Source organism: Protopterus annectens, chromosome 6.part0 (genome assembly GCF_019279795.1).
Source record: "Protopterus annectens isolate FY-2018-M chromosome 6.part0, PAN1.0, whole genome shotgun sequence".
NCBI classification, from domain to species: Eukaryota; Metazoa; Chordata; order Ceratodontiformes; family Protopteridae; genus Protopterus; species Protopterus annectens.
Window position 1 is genome coordinate 1,022,257,574 of NC_056737.1, and position 18,811 is coordinate 1,022,276,384.

Genomic DNA, 18,811 nt, shown 5'->3' on the forward strand with positions numbered 1-18,811 from the left:
CTGCCCAAAGAGGGGACTGTCCCTCGCAAAGTGGGACAGGTGGTAACCCTTTATGGTCTGTTTCTCGTATATTTTGTGATTTCCTGGTAAAGCACTGAAGATTAACGTCATTAAATAATGACATACATTTGAGTTTCAGACGGCATTTCCTTTAGAAAAGGCATGTTAACACAAATCCTGTATAAGTAAGATTTTGACACCATTATTTTAGGTTTTCTTCAGACTCCAGATTTTTTGTAGTAAGAGCTCCAGAGGTATGCTTTGCATCCTTTATCGTGGTGACAAACAAGAGAGAAAGCCACACACACCATATATCTCTTTGCTACCTTGAAATACATGAGTTACTACACGGTATCTCTTTTGATTCCACTTACAGATAAAACTTCACTTTTTTATGCCAACACAAATATATTTTCAAGTTTTTTTAAACATCTGCATTAATCAATATGTTTTCTTTATTGTGCCGTAAAACTATATTCATTCCAGTGATGTGATCATCCAGGACAGGCTAAGATGTACTTATTTATTTGCTACTCTTATAGTACAGTCCTTATATGGATGCCTGCAGTCCCAGAAAATATTTAATAGTGCAAATACTCTACATTTACAGAAGTAATGCTTTTCGGTCTTCCCAATGCTAAAGTAACTTACTGTGGCACGTTCCACATCAGAAACAATTTAAATGTTTGCATAAGGCATGAGGATGCTTTTTATTGACATCGGAATGTATAAAACACAAAGAAAGTAGTAAAAAGGTTTTGATTGCGATCGGTTAACGATGTAAACCTGAATAAGCGATAATAACCCATCGCAATCAAGGGCTTTTATACATTCCGATGCCAATAAAATGCCTTTTACTGCTTTGTTTTATTAATCTGGTGTAAGCTACATGACAGCTAATTACTATTAACGTAGCTTGGTAAGTTGTGGGCGTTTAGGGGCAGGGTTTGCTACTGCGCATCCTGCGAGGTACTACACTGTTAGATAACCATTTTGGCTAAGAACTATTTCTGAATGGTTTTGAACTACTGAAGGGAGGGTAAGGAGTCCCAGGCCTTGGCAACATGGTATAAATGTAGATCAAGCCCTGCAAATTTGATAGGGGTGTGGACATAAAGGGTTTTCCTCACTGAATGATAATGATGGAATGCAAACATAGTTGTACTGAACCATATTTAGTGCTAGACAAGCATAATATTGCTGGCTAATGTTGTAGGTGGGAAGAAGCTGTGTATATGTTAGTTGAGTAGTGAGTTCTGAAAGGCTCATTTGCTGCAAATGTAGCCACTTTGTTATAGCATTGGTCAAATGTTGCTTTTTATGCTGCCTGGAAGTTAATAAGAATGGGTGCTCCATAAACTAATGAGGGAACGTTCTAAGTAGTGGAACATATAGCTTTAGTTGCGTTGGTGAGAACGTTTTTGAATCAGTGCAAGTTTTTGCTGATTTTTTTTTATACAGTTTTGTATGTGCATTTCAAATGTAAGATTATAGGTTCATAGGTAAGGTAATTACTACACTAGCTGCTCTTGCAGGCCATTTTATCTAGCTAATTTCCCTTTTTGTGTTGGAACATATTCTTTCCCACTTGGTTATAGATTGGCCTTACCCATGGTTGATAATTACATATTACCCTAATGAGAATAACTGGGATCATCCCATAGATAATTTGGGCCTATGCATATGTATAGCATTTAGGAGCTGCATCTGCCCATTGGTAGTGCATGGGGCAGTTCTGAGGTAAATTTTCTGTTTCCCATCCATATATCTAAGTTGCACTTGAAAATGGACAAGGATGAGCTGTGAGGAGTCTGGTCCACAGCGGCAGTATCACCTGCGAGATATACCTGTCCCTCCAAACTGTTAATGTTGCAGAAGAGGTTTAGATACCTAGGCAAAGTATTTCTGATGCCATTGGACTTATTGATGTGTATTAAAACTATGAGTAATAGGTGAGAGGATGCCTTGTATGCCAGCCGAGTATAGTGACAGGGGTTGCAGTCGGTCCATGAACGATGTGTTGTTTAGGCCTTCCATCCTTTCAGTGACGTTGTGGGAGCTCAAGTTGTTGCATGTGTCTGAACAGATACATGCCAAAGAGGGCATTATGTGCAATAACTGGCCCAATGGAGGCTGAGTAAAGGGGATCAATGACATCTCTAGACCTAGACACAATCCCTTTGTTTATAATCTGTGCAATAGAGAAGGACTTTCTTACAACAACAGCCATATGTTGGTCAAATGTTAAGTCAATGTCCGCATAAATTCCCAAACCCTGAACAACTGGGTCAAGTCTTAGGGGCAAAGTGTCAGTGTGATAGTTCCCAGGTATAGATAACTTCCCAAAATATACAGTAATGCACTTTTTGTATTTACTTTTAGACCATAATTTTGACACCAGTATTCGAGACAAGCATCCCTGCAGGATGGCCATATCATTTGAGGAGTCAGTGACTTTTCCAAGATTGCACTCATCTGCAAACTTAGAGGTTATCATCCATTTTTGTTATTCAGTATTACTTACAATCATCCCATATCCTGCCTCATTATTTACTATTAGAAGTGACTTCTGATGGTGTTTTATTAAGTGAGAGGATTTTGAATGTTGTTTTTCATGAGACAGCCCTGAGGGAAATGGTAGTATTTTGGGGGTGGGGGGTGAGCATGAATTGTGAGTTACAAAGCCATGTTATAGTGTCTGTTACAGTTTCCTGAGTACTTTTTTGGAGATGTGCCAAGTTGTCTGATACACGTATGAGTGTGAATTCACCAGTGTATTGCATTAGGGAAGCCTGTTGTGTACATTAGTGGAAGGTGCTGGTGTGTTGAGGAGGAGACCAAGGATAGAGCCTCATGGTACACTGGTAATGACTGAGAGGTATGGTGAGAGGGCAGGGTACCATTGTACTGACTGAAACCTGTTGGAAAAGTAGGTTTTGAACCATAGAAGGGTGCTCTGTGATAGACCTAATATAGACATTTGAAGTAGAATTTTGGTGTGACAAAATGTGTTGAAGGCTTTAGACAAGTATAGAAATAAGGGGTTGAGTAGTTTGTCATTATCTCTTTCTTTATTAACAGTATCTATAAGGGTTAGAGGTGAGTGTTCGTTCTATGGGAGGTGTGGAATACACAGTTTGATTCTGAATTTGGGGCAATTGGCCTACTATTCTCCCATGAACCTAAGATCACTTTAGGTCGAAGGTTAGTGATGTCTGTTGAATTTTCTAATTTGTGTATATAATGTGTGATTGTTTCCAAAGAAAGGGGGCATGAGATTCCTAGACTGACATATTTATAAGGATTGAGATGAGACAGGCAATGCTATTGGCTGCTATTTTAAGGTACCAACTTGGAAGGTCATCAGCTGAAGCTGAATATGGTTTGAGTTGTTTTACATGGAATGAGGGACCTGGTTTGAAGGTGAAAGTGGATGTAGTGATATATGGTTGTTGGGCAGGGTTGGGATTGGATGTGGGAATTCTTGGTTAGGAACACTATACTATCTATGAAATAAAAGATGAATTCTATTGCAGGTTTGAGTGACAAGTTTTTGGGAGAAGCATTAGGGTTGATTTTTTGGCGAGGATTCCAGATTTCTTTAATAGATTACTGGAATCTTTATAGAGTTTGGTTAACTATAGTTCAGAGTGTTGTTCAGTGTAGGTTTTTTGCCTTCATTTATTTTCTTTTTATTACAGATGTGGAGCACTCTGAAGTTTGAGATATTGTGATGTTTTGTATTTCTACCACTCTTTCCACACTTATTAGCATTCTACTCTTTTGGGATAGCCAAATTGCATTATTTGCTTGTAGTGTCTTCCTTCCAGGGGTTGTAAGGCTATTTAGAAGTTGCTTTGAATTAATTTAAAGCATCCTGTAAGGATAGGATTTTTGGGTATTGCAGTTAAAAGACAATAGGGTAGTATTGCATAACTCTGAATTAAACTTGGACAGGTTGCATATTGTTTTATAGACATGCCATTTAAGTGGATGTGTCAGATGTATGGTTTAATTTCTTCAAAACTGTTGGGTTTCTAATACCGTTATGAGACTGGACCACATTCCTAAGTCAGGGTATAGTTAAAGTTCATGAAATTAGTATTGCTTCAATCTTTGTTATCCAAAAGTGTTATTCGTAGCACCCACAATAGGGCCAGAATTGATTCCTGCAATTCATACGGAGTTACATTAATGGGTAGCATATCTAAAAAATGACTTTAGGTTTTTTTTTTTAATTTGATCAATTGCTCCTACTACTGCTATTGGAACTGCCTCAGCATTTTTTCTCAACATTGCTCTCATTTCTGCCTGCAAATCTTGAGATTTTATGACTTTGTATCTTGCTGTATATAAAACACTTTAAAGGCAATGTGCAGCAATTTCAATGATCAATGCTCTTTTTTTGTTTTTAATGAACTACTATAACTGGTGTTCCTGTACCTACTTTTTTGGACTGTTGGTAATGGCTGATCCAGTCTGATGCACACTTTATCATTCTCTGTAATACTTTGTGGTTCATGTTCCCAAAGCTTCTCACCTACTTCTGTATTGTGGTGTTCGCACAATCCTCAATGGACAGTCTTGCTACACTATTGTGTCTTTCAGTGTATAGACCCTCTGCGTGTATCACACCCAGCAACAAGGTATGCAACTCCTTCTAGTTCTTTTTTTTTACAGAACCTATATTTGTCTGTTTCTCACACATGTTCAATGGACTTTGTAAACTAATATGTATGTAAGTCCACCATCTTGGGCTTCTGTTATTAACCTTTCATCCCCTGGTTCATAGGATCATAGGAAGTTACTAGGCTATTGGTCCTGAGGCCCTTATAAGCCTAGCTTTGAGTTTAACCCATGTTTTGACAAGTCAGCACCCAAAGCCCCTGTCCAGCAGGGACACATGTGGAATCCCAGGGGTGTATTTTCTGTTTCCCATCCAGTTATGCAAGTTGCGCTTGAAAAGGGATATTGAGATACTCTTCTTGATGTGGAGAGTGAGTCTGTTCCACAGATGGGGGAGTCTCTGGGATTCAAATCTCTCCCAGCAACAAGTCCTATTGATGTCACAGACCAGGTTGAGATTGCTTGTGTGGGTTACTTGAGTCGAGCTTGACTTGCAGATATGCAACAGTCCCGTCAAGGCAGGGTCTGAGATTGCTTTGTATGCCATACATAGGTCACCTCTGAGGAGTCTGTATGAAACTGAGTAGAGGGACAGGGCTTTTACCCCATCTGTGTAGGGTAGCTGTTTGAGGCCCTGGATTCTTCTTGTGAAGAACCTATGTGGTCTCTGCAGCTGCTGCATGCATTTTGCGAGGTACATGCTGAAGGGGGCATTGTACTCAATAATTGGCCTTATAAGGGAAGAATACAGGGATGTTATGATCCCCTTGTACCTGGATGAGATACCCTTACTTATGAGGTGCACCATATAGAAAGCTTTCTGTACAATGGAAGCAACATGGTGGTCAAAAGTCAGGTTACTATTTACCTGGGTGCCCAAATCCCTCATGACTGATTGTGTGCTTAGGACATTGTTATTAATGTGATAATATGTGGGGACCATACATAGGTCTCAACCTGCTAAGAGGCCAAGGTGGAACACAGACCATAGCAATGTGTGGCAAACAGTCAAAATGTGGAACACCCTATTTTCACACTGCGCAAAAAAATGTACCTTGACCATGACCATGGTCTTTCAGCCAAAATATACGCATGGACAGACACACACACACATGCACACACACACACACTAACTCACCCTCGTCATACATCTCAGATGCCCAGAATTTTGCAGAATGTCCAAAATTTTGTCTTATGTTTTTGGTGTGATTCTCATAAAATATGTAGTTTTCTGGAATAGCCATTCGCATGAAAAACACAGTACAATATCTAGGAACATTATGTTGGTGTTTGCCCATGACAGTCGCTGTGAGTGCTTCCTGGATCTGGTGTTTGGTAAATGGCATCACAGATGATATCTGAATGATCCTCAAACAACATAGACAGTGGAAAATAGCTTACAGACAGGAGGGTGATGTGCCAGACATGACTACAGCATATAAGTGTAGCTATACTTCATTGAGACTACTGCCTGTTTAACCAGTTGTGTGTGGTAATGGTGATTCTGCATGTTTTAAAACTGACAAGACAATGCTTTGTTTGTGAGGGACCCCCATCTGTAGGGCCATCTGTGGATTGGTCGGTGTGTGGAACCATTTGTTTCCTGTGTTACTCACTGAACACACATCTGTGAACAGCAGGAGCATAGTGTCAGGATTGCAGCCAGTACATGGTGATAGTGATGAGTTACTGCCGTCGCATCCCTGACTGGACATATGTCACATGAAATAGTGGTATGACAGACACTGTCTGGAGTTTTCAGTGACATGCCAATAATGGGCCACTGTTCATAGCTGCAGTCACAAGTCTTCTACACTTTGTACAGATGTCATGCAGTATATATGCATGTGTTGTGCTCCCTCTGCAAATGTATACCATTTGTTGTGTTGAGTTGATGGTCATATCTATGCATGCTGTTGTAAGTAATTCTGAATGCTGTTGACTATTACTAAGCCATATCTGTGTTTAAACTGCAACACCATAGGCTGTATGGGTTTGGAGGTCCCAGCAGAACCTCCTGTCCTACATCAGCTGGCCATGGCACTGGACATCAGCACATCTGGGGCCCAGCCTTGGATCTCCACCTCTGTTGGCTCTGCACCACCTTCTGGTGGTACCACCACTGAGGATGGGGCTTGCCCCCCTGGGAGCAGGTCCAGACAGGAACATGTCCGCTGTCATACAGTAGGGGGTTCAATAAGGGGTTTCGAGGTCAGATATGCCAGCACAAGGGCAGAGTGTCACATTTACAGGGTGGGGCTGCCCCTCCTAGACAGCACCCAGCACTGCCACCTTTGCAGCTGTTTTGGTGAGGTGGTGGCTGCCCATGGCTGGTGACCTCTTTCCCACTGTTTCCATCTGCGGGCTCATGGGCTTGTAAATGCCGAACACCCCTCCCTGTTCGAGGTGTATCCCCCCACATGTGTCATATACTGACCCTGTATGCTGTCTTGTCTGTCATCCTACCCTACCTATCCTTCATGAGCATACCAACTCTCCTTCACCCACATCCCACTCTCACCTTATGGAAACCAAAGGGCAATTTGTTCCTAGAACAACATTTGCCCCATACATAGCTGTCCATTTCACACACGTGTCCACTGGACACATGTAACCCTTTTAATATGCATCACAACATACTCCAGTTGTCCTCACCCCTGTCTCTAAGGTGCACGATCCTGGTATGCACATGACTCCTAAATGTTCCAGGTACATGTGATGCAGATGACCCCATTGTACACACAACACTACCGGTCCCTCTATGGTTACCCCATTTACCTTTATCATGATGATGATGTTGCACACAGCACCTTGCAAGAGTACTGTTCTCACATAATGATTGGACAGGAACTGTTGTGTTAATGTAAATAACATGCACAGAGTATTGTATATGGCCAATGTACAAATGTTTGTGTGTATGACTGACACATGTCTGTCTGAGGGAGTCTTGATATTACATAGGACAACACCACTACATAATACAGGCGTTGCTGGTGTTTCCCTTTTCATTCCTTTGTGATGCTTTGTTGTCACATGGGATGTTCCTGATATATCTATTTATATGTATGTATCTATATCTGACATAAACACGCACACATACATCTACATGATGGAATACATTTCCTATACTGTTGAATGATCTGATGTCTGTATATCTGCCATGGCTTAGTGGTAAATCACAATAGCTGCCTGTGCAGGGTCCTGGTTTCGAGCCTTGCAGAGGCCGTTTCTTTTGTTGCTGGGCAGAACAAGGCCATTGGTAACTGAGTGATTAAGGCACATTAAAGCAGTTGTGAGTGGGTTTGCGTGTTGCTAAGCAATGCTAACCTCTGGTTACAGTTTCTTACACTCAGCCTCTGCATTGCTTTACCAGTGTAATACTCGCATACTGGTGGCCAAACAGGCTTACACCCGCTTGCTCCTGCATTTGCAGATGCACTGTATTTGGTGTTTGCATCTGACACTCACACCCCTGGGTGGGAGTGAGGACTACGATATTACCTTGTGATGTCTATTACATTTGATTGCATGCCTACAGTATCGGGAATGGCTGCCCATTAGGCGACAGCATTCCGTTGCGACTGTACGGAATCTGCTGCCTGTCCATAGTTTGATTCATATTATTGATATGCTCCTCTTACAATCTGCACCCATCTGGCTAATACATGGGAACTGGCACTCTTCAATACAAACAAGTAATTGGGTTTTGGAACCCACATCCTTCGACTGAGTCATGCTACTGCATACCTAAAATTCTATCATCTTTCTAAGGTTGTCAGTGGAATATGTGCTTTCTGTCCCTATCAGACCTCTCATACGATTGGGGAAAAATACAAACTGAATCAGGGACATGGCATAACAACATCAGGGACACATTTAAATTATTGGTGCAATTAACCTGACACATTGACAGACTCAGAGCATATGAATTCATACACATTTTCTGAAGTAAATGATGTTTATAACTCTTAATTGTTGTCGTTATTCATTACGTGTAATTCACCACCTTTCCTCTAAATGTCACTAGTTTTAGGAGGGTTTAAGTGGGACAGAGTTAGAAACTGAGTCGAAATCAGGGACAGTTCAGAGACATGGTCCCTATTTGTTCCCCCAGTGGTTTATGACCTGTCCAGTGGATGTGCTCTTAGGGTTGAGAGGTATGGGCATCAGCTATGCCCATTTCAGAATATTACTTACATCTCCAGGACGGTCCTAATACGACTGCGCCAGCCAACACCTGCACGCCTAGGCCCATAATTGCATACCCATAGTTCCACCACCTGCCACTCCTCTACAGCACTCATCCTTACTGTGACTGCAGATGGGGTATAAACACACCACTGTACACTGCCCACTCTCTACATGTCAGGACAGATGCCGTACATTGTGTTGATCCATGGGTTATCAGGCTTGCACAACCTACTGGTCCATGTACATCTACAGCCTGGTTTGATAAGTCATTACCGGGACTGCCTCCGATCATTAATTTTTGATGTCCCACAAGGGACATCGATGTCTGTGTTTCAAGATTAGACCTGGCAGGTGTCTCCCACTGGTAGTATCCTGCCGGTGGTCTGGGAAGCAGTGGTGTGTTTACCTTTGTGTGTCTGTATGTCTCACCGGCCTAGCAGGGGGGTGGGGGGGGTTGATGCTACATGTTACACATTTGTTTATTGGACCCCTCACCCCCATATGCACGGCCTATGAACATATGTTACTTGTAACTGCTGCATGGTATCATAGCTATTTACATGTGTATATTTACAGTCACACATATATTTACTTTACTATATACACATATATCTGTATATGTATGCATACATGTATATTTATATTTTGCTGTCTATATATATATATATATATATATATATATATATATATATATATATATATATATATCACAATATATGGGTCTATGGATGTCTGCATATGTATATATTTATATGTGGGTATTTGTCTGTATTCTGTCTCTGTATGTATACATTTGTATTACGGAGAGGGAGAGGCTTATCTCTACATCGCTATGGGTAGATATACACACACATACCTCTACATATATACGTCTACATCTGGTTATTCTGTTCCTTGCCATATAGATTATACTTTGCTGCAGTGGGACTCATAGTGGGTGTGGCTGCTCGCTGGGCGATGACTCTGCCCAATGAACACATTCGCTTACATCCCTGTCCATATAGGCCCACATCAGCCAACACCTGCACACCTAGACCCATAAGTAGCTACCCGTAGTTCCTCCACCCGCACCTCCTCAACAGCACCCATGCTTACTCTGGGTCCTGGTCTGTTCTGGACACACCAGTACATGCTGCCCGCTCTCCACATCATGGGACCCATTTCATACAATTGTTTTGGCCCATGGGCCATCAGGGTTTCCCACCCTTGTATTCCGAGTATGTATACACCCCAGCCAGAATGTTTTTTTTCTATCACCTTCTTTTGGTTTTGCTAATTTTTGGGGTGTCCCGCAAGGGATGTTCCTGTCTGTGTTCCAAGATTAAAATTCATGGGTGCACTGTGTACCCCCCCTGGTTGTATCCTGCCTGTGGTCGGGGGAGCAGTGGACTCTTTACATTGTTTGTGTGTATGTTTCCCGTGTCCGGCTGGCATGGCCGGCCTTAGGCATGGGTGAACTAGGTGACCGCCTAGGGCGCCGTACAGGCCGGCTTCAAAAGGGCACAATTTATGGACCGGAGTTCTGCTGTGATGACCCCTAACCAGGAAAAGCCGAAAGACAACAACAACAACATTTGTTTTTTAAATTTCACCGCCGACCATAGAGGCTAGCAATTGCATGTTCGTCTTATTTCTTTTGCAAATAGACCTGTTTAGTAATTGGCATTGCCGTAGCAGGCAGAGCACAGGAATTATTCCGTGTGTGAGAAAGTCCTCACATTTAACAATTTTCAGTACAGCACTGACTTCAGACATTGTACACACTTCTGCATTTTAGGAGTTTCATCCTGTCCCTCTTCTGCACAACCTATTATTCTATCTACTGTCGAGGTTTGTAAGGGCACATTCATGTTATTTATGTCTGCAAATGGAATGAATGTTGTTACAGAGAATGTACTTCTACATATTGATGTCTGCATGTGTGTATGCATATATACTTATAACGACTGCATTGACCTACATGGGGCGGTCCAATTAGAACCAGCCCATCCAACCCTGGCACACCTGTCTCCATAATTTTATACCCATAGTTACTCCATCCCACCCGTGTTTAAAATCACGCATACCATCCATTGTCCACTTGTTATCGCAGCCATGACACACCTCCACACATGATATGAACAAAAATACTCTCTTGCACCTAGGTCCACTGCCAAACTCCAAGGTAAATCCAAAAAACAAATAAGCAGAGAATGCCACGTGGTGCCAACATTCAATAAAAACTTTTATTATGTTAAAACAAAGATAAAACCTTCATAAGCGCTTTCAAGCCATCTGCCCTTCTTCAGATAACAATTAAAACTGCACATCACACATTAAAGGAATACATCAGCCTATCACATTTCAGTATTTTACCCTTCTTTTCTTCAGGATGGGTTTTAACTTGGAGAATAACTAGGGAATACACCAAAATTTATATTTAGGAGGAATAAAAATCTGAAGGATATGTTATGCAAAGAACCAAGTAACAATACAAATATAAAAACTAATAAGAAAGGCACGCATCCGTGTCATCAATGCAAGGCATGCCATTTTATTTTACAAACTCAGGTTTTTACACATCCAAGAACCAATAAACAATATGTGTTTAGGGGATATGCTGATTGTAAGACCAGCAACTTGGTATACATAGCTGTTTGTCAAAATTGTGAAACATATTATGTAGGTAAAACGAATAATATGCTTAAAACAAGGATTTTTAAACAGTTATCAGATATTAGACTGAACAATGAGCACAACGCACTGGCCATGCATATAAGGAATAATGAGACTCCTTCTTTTTCTTTCATGGTGATGCAAACAATCATTCCGAACACCAGGGGGGGTCATTTGTTTAATGAGACTGAGTGTGCTGAAACCAGATGGATTGTGAGATTGGGAGCAGACAAACCACCTGGAATTAATGCCATTGTACCTTTAATACCCATCCTGAAGAAAAGGAGGGTAAAATACTGAAATGTGATAGGCTGATGTATTCTTTTAATGTGTGATGTGCAGTTTTAATTGTTATCTGAAGAAGGGCAGATGGCTTGAAAGCGCTTATGAAGGTTTTATCTTTGTTTTTACATAATAAAAGTTTTTATTGAATTTTGGCTCCACGTGGCATTCTCTGCTTATTTGTTTTTTGGATACACCTCCACACGTTGCCCTCTCCTGAGCATTAGGGGCCTTACATGTATGTTGCCCAAACCCATATATTCTCAGGTTCTACCACCATTTAGTCCTTGAACGTACCTGCCCTTGCTTGTGTAATGGTCGGAAGGCCAAATGGTCTTTCAGTTTTTGGGTGGTCCCACCATGGACTACCCTCTGCATGTAAAGTAGACTTAGCAAATCAACAATGTTACTCCCACTGGTAATATCCTGCCTGTGGTGTGAGTAGCAGTGCTTTGCTCACTCCTGCCCAGCTGGATGCTGACACGTTATATAATACTGGGGCTGCTGTTGATTCCCTTCTCAATCCTTTTGTATGCTTTATTGTAATAACGTTCTTTCTTCATATAAATATATATATATATATATATATATATATATATATATATATATTATATATCTGTATATACTTATATACAGTTCCTATGCTGGGCATTGCTTAGACCCACGTAAATGCACTCAGACTTGCTTACTGGTACTTATATGTGTTTACTGCTGCTTATTTGTGCTTACTAGTACCTTATTCATTATGACAGTGCCACTTTCCTTGAATGATATTTAAGTTAAATATCTCATGTGATACTCTTATGCCAGTTTTATGGCAAAACAACATTCATTCCACATGGAAAATGATATGTGCTATTGTTGGGCTCAAACCGTAAATGCCTGTTTGTTAGGCCGATGCTCTAAACACTACACTATTGACATGTTGATTTTGCATGTTATTCTTCCAAATGGCCCAACAATTTTGTCTATATAATAGTTGTCACTGATCTGTTGTATGGATGAACACAAAAGTACATGTGATGGTTTTGATAGTTTTTCTTATGCAAGTATTTTTCTTTCCACCAATTTCTGTCTTAATCATTTTGAATGTGTTCTATCTGGAAATTCTGGGCTTCTTCCATAATAGTAACAATACATAATGTCTTCCTTATCCTCAATACTCCACTCTATCATCTTTATGGCTCTTTTCCAGCCTCTCGTTTATTGTGGACTACTACTTCTATCTAAAATGCGGTAGATGCATTCTCCCCTGAACATGGCCTAGCCTCATTGTTGGAATGTTTCTGTGTCTTGAAGACACTACACTACCAGTTTTTCACTGTGTGCATATGTGGATCAGGCACTTGTTTATACTGGGACTTGTATACCTAGTTGTCTTGTTTATACTGGGACTTGTATACCTAGTTGTCTTGTTTATACTGGGACTCGTATACCTAGTTGTCTTGTTTATACTGGGACTTGTATACCTAGTTGTCTTGTTTATACTGGGACTTGTATACCTAGTTGTCTTGTTTATACTGGGACTTGTATACCTAGTTGTCTTGTTTATACTGGGACTTGTATACCTAGTTGTCTTGTTTATACTGGGACTTGTATACCTAGTTGTCTTGTTTATACTGGGACTCGTATACCTAGTTGTCTTGTTTATACTGGGACTTGTATACCTAGTTGCTTGTTTATACTGGGACTCGTATACCTAGTTGTCTTGTTTATACTGGGACTTGTATACCTAGTTGTCTTGTTTATACTGGGACTTGTATACCTAGTTGTCTTGTTTATACTGGGACTTGTATACCTAGTTGTCTTGTTTATACTGGGACTTGTATACCTAGTTGTCTTGTTTATACTGGGACTCGTATACCTAGTTGTCTTGTTTATACTGGGACTCGTATACCTAGTTGTCTTGTTTATACTGGGACTTGTGTACCTAGTTGTCTTTTTTTACTTTTTAACCTACTTCTGTCCATGATATATGCGATCTAAAATACACTGTATACAGCAGTGTCATACCCAGTAAAGTATAGTTTATTTAAAGAGAAGCTCATTGCTAACCAGTATCGATGTTTCCTACATTTCACTATAGCTGATTTTGCTTATTGTATGTATTTCTGGACTCCAACTTGTTCAAGTTACACAAATTTGTAAGGAAAGCAATTTCATCCATTTGCAACTCAACAGAATAAATCATAATTGGAGGTTACTAGTCTAATGGCCCTAGAGCCTTTTAGGCCTAGCCATTCATGCCTCAGTTTTCATAGTTGTCTGTGCCCAAGGACTAGAAAGACTTTGGTGCATGCCTGTGCCTTAGACTATAAGCTGCTGCCATCCATAAAAGCCACAGGTGACAAGCAGGGGTGAATTTATGCTTTCCCATCCATTGGTCAAAATGTTATTGGAATAAGCTTAAAGAAGAGCTCTGTTTCACATAAATGGAAAATCTTTTTCCAGAAAAAAGGTAAAAACACAAACCTGTTCCTCCAACATGTTTTGCTTATGTCACAGACAATGTTTAGATCCTCAGACTGGGTAATTCTTGTGCTGTTTGTTTTGTGAATGTGCAGCATATCCATTAAGGCTGGATTTGAGAAGGTCTTCTAGGCTAGGTTTTATTGGCCTGTGGTAGTCTGTAGGAGAGTGAGTACAGGGACAAGAGTTTGGGGCTTTCCAGATAAGCCTTTTTTTTACACCCTGTATTCTTTTACTGTGGATTCTCTGTGGCCACTATGGTTGTTAGGAATGCCTGGTCAGGTACATGCTGAAGAGGACAGTGTACCTGATTACTGGTCTAATGAGCGCTAAGTATAGTGGGATTATGATCTGCTTAGATCTGGATGCCAAGCCATAAGTTATAACTTGGCACACATAGAAGGATCTTCTCACAACCGTGGACACATGGTGATCAAAGTTCAGGTTACTGTCAACCTGAGTTCTCAAGTCCCTTACCACTGGGTTTACTTTTAGGAGAGTGTTATCAGTGTTGTAATTTGCAGGGGGTGCTCAACTTCCCAAAGGGTATACGTATGCATTTTTTGGAACTGAGTATTAGGCTATATTTCTGGCACCAGTTACTTGTCTCTCAGACCCTCCTCAAGGATATTTACATCTTTAGAGGAATCAGTCATTGCACCCAACTTCCAGTCATCTGCAGATTCGGTCACCCAAAGACCCTCTATATTTGCTATGATGTCAGAGAAGTGTATTCCAAACCAGAGAGGTCCAAGTGCTGAGTCCTGTGGAACACCACAAGTAACAGGCCTAGTTGAGGAGCTGTATTCCCCCAGCCTAACTTGATGTGTCCTATCCATGAGCCATTTGACTATCCATCAGGTTACATAGTGATTTATGTCTACATTTTTGAGATTGTCTATAATACCTAAGTGAGGCAGTGTATTGAATGCCTTTACCAGGTTGAGGTAGACCATATGAACTTTTTTGCCAGTCATCCATGGTTCAAGTGGCATTCTCACAGTAGTCCACTGGGTTTAGTAGGTGTGACCTACTCTTGATGAAACAAAACAGGGATGGGTCCAGTGTTTGAAGATTTCCAATGTATTTATTAGATCAAATGATAAATTTTTCCATGGCCTTGCACATAAGACTAGTCCAGCTTATAGATCTGTTGATGGTCCACCTTTATGTAGAGGGATGACCATTGCAGTCCTGCATTCCCTAAGGATGAAGCCTGTCTGGAGACTGTGGCTGAATAGAGGTTCTAGTTGGCCTGACATGTCATGTATCAAACTATTTAGGAGGCATCCCTGGATGTTATCAGGGCCCATTGCTGTAGTGTGTTTAGCTCTGGGGAGGGCAGTGAGGACCTGATTACTAACAGTAGGGAGATAAGTGGGTAGAGGGTACTTCCTGTGGAGTAACTAGTCATCTTCGCGTCATAAGGACTCTGTCTTTTACTTGTACCATAATGCTGTTGTGTAAAACGTTTTAGTAAAGTTACTGTCCTCTACTCTTTTATCTTGGAGTTTGGTAACTACTTTAGCCATTTAAATGTTTCTATCAAGGCTTTTCAGTCTGCACTATAAGGTGGAGAGGAATGCCTTTGGTTCATAGGTAGGTACTAGGCTATCAGGTCTAGGGCCTATACAAGCCTAGCCATAACAATTACATGGCTATTGCTTCCCACAGATATTTACTTTCCTGGATGCCTGTCTAGCAGGGCTACTGATGTGATCCCCAGGGTGAATTTCCTATCTCCCATCCAATTGTCAAGGTTCCTCTTGAAGACATGTATGGGCAGCCTATTCCAGAGTATGTGGAGTCTCTGGGTCAGGAACCTATTCCTCTGATGTGTTCTATTCATCGTGATGACAAGGTTAAGATCCCTGGAGCATGTGGCTCAGAGGGATTGGGATTAGCATGTCCAACAACTCTGGATTTGACATGGCCTTGTATGCTAGGCAAAGATCGCCTATGAGTAGGCGATATGCGACAGAGTATAGCTGGAGTTTCTTTAGATGGTCAGCATAAGGCATCTGCTTTAGGCCTGTGATTCTTTTTGTGATATATGGTATGGTAATGTGGTATTTCTGCAGCCTTTCTAATTGTTGCAGATGTCTTGTGAGGTACATACCAAACAGGGCATTGTATTCTATAATGGGTCTAATGAGGGATGAGTATAGAGGGACAATGACCTCCTTTTATCTAGATGAAAAGCCCTTAGTGATGAGGTGTGCCACGTAGAAGGATTTTCTAACTGTTGTGGCTATGTGGTTATCAAAGATGAGACCACTGTCCACCTGGGTTCCTAGGTCTCATCATACTTTCAGTGTTTAGTGTACTGCCACCAATGTGGTGGTTCACTGCTTCATGGTTTTTCCCAAAGGGGACAACTATACATTTTCTGGCATTTAGCTTGAGCCCATGGCTCTGGCACCAGGCATCTGTTTCGGTAAGGCCCTTTTGTAGTATATCCACATCATTTGGGAATTCAGTAATGCCTTTCCAGCTTGCAGTCATCTGCAAACTTTGTAAGCCAGAATCCCTTAGTGTTGGCCTGTACTTTAGAGAAGTAGATGCCAAACAAGAGAGGTCCGAGGACAGAATCCTGTGGTACAACACTTGTCTGGAACTGGATTTGGAATTGGCTGCTTTTCCAGTGTGTGTTCTGTCAGTAAGCCAGTTTGCAACCCATCGAGTGATGTAGGGATTAATGCCCAGCTTTGTAAGTTTATCTATGATTCCAGAGTGGGTGATAGTGTCAAAAGCCTTGATGAGGTCCAAGTAGGCTATGTGAACCACCTTACCCTCATCCACGGCTCTGGAGACTGATTCGAAGAAGTCGATCAGGTTCAGGAGGCAAGATCGGCCCTTCACAATCCCAAACTTGGCGGGGTCCAGTGTTTGAAGGTTGCCAATGTCTTTGTTTATAAGTTCCATGATAATACATTGCATGGCCTTGCAGATCAGACTCATCAGACTGATGGGATGGTAGTTCCCGGTATCCAAAGTGGATTCCCCCTTGTGTAGTGGGATGACTGTAGCTGTGCGCCACTCTGTGGACACGAAGCCTGAGGTGAGTCATAATTGAAATGTCATGAAATCACAAGAAAGTAACAGCTTTTATTGCATGCATATTCTTATAGACTAGACAGATTTTTTTGTGCCTAATTATCACAGCCAGTACAACTTTATACAAACATAAATAAGTAAAGAGACATACATATTCCATCTGAAATGTCAGTTTCATTTATTTTACACAATAAAGTAAACAAGCAAGCAGACACACAGCTTCCATGTGAAGTCAGTTTTATTTATTTAACTGTTTCATAACTATCATATGTAGGCATAGACAGATATTTTCGAAGTAGCAGGTCGAAAATGAAAAAAATCTAAATCACAATTGAAATCAAGTGTGATATTTTGTTGCAAAAAGAAAAACTGCTGATGAATCACTACACTGTAAAACATCTATAATACACGCTCACTAGTTCAAGGAACACCATTGCACATAAAACTAACAAACAATAGAGAGATACTTCTATACTTAACATAGCCACTCAATTAAACAGCTTATTTATGCAAAATTAGATATATTATTTTATAATTAACAAAGACACTCTATTAAACAGCTTATTTATATTTATACATTTTACATATGTACATACACATATTTCAGGCATGAGCAAAAATGCCATTCTTGCCTGCAAGGTTGTAGTTATAGTTTGACCTAATTTCCATATTTTTATATTCGTTCAACTATCACCTTGCTTGAATTCCACTTCTGCATTTTGCCCAACTATTTGACATTCCTTCTGAAAGTGGTATGATTCTTTATTCTATTTACAATTTTTGGTTTATCTTTTGCACCACGGAGCTCAGGTTGTAACTCAAAAGGTTCTGTTAGCCTCCCATTTGCATGGTTGTCAAGCTGCAATTGTGTATCCCTCACTGGTAAGATCAGACCATAAACTAATCTCACTGGATATTCACATCCCGACCCCACCCCCTGCCCAGAAAACCACAGTGAAAAACTTCTCTAAAGCAAATTTCACACTCCTCAAAACCGAGGTGGAATCCTTTAAAGCCCCCGGGCCTGTGGAAAATATGGCCCAGACCGCAGAATCCTTTATAAACACATTCTATGAACACCTTCAGGAATGCATGGATCATGCGATCCCAAATAAAACCAAGACCCAATCCTCCAAAGGCAGACACCCTGTCTGGTGGACCCCAGCCATAAACAAACTATACAATAGAAGGAGGAAGCTACTAAATGATAGAGCAAAATCCCAAAAAGGGAAGGCATCACTGATCAGTATTAGCAAAAAACTACGGGCACTCATAAAATTGTCTAAGGCCAGCTTGAGAGAAAATTGCACAGGACACTAAGGATAATCACAAGGATTTCTTTAGTTATGTTAGGAACCTGGGTGGGAATTCCCAGATATGCTCAGAATTAGTCCAAAAGGACAAAAAATACACTGAACCCACAGACATTGCCAACATCCTAGCTGACAGGTTCAGCAAACTTCTCCCCACCAAAGGGCAAATATCTATCCCAGCAGAGTGCTGCCCCTGACATCTCAGATGCTCAGGTAAG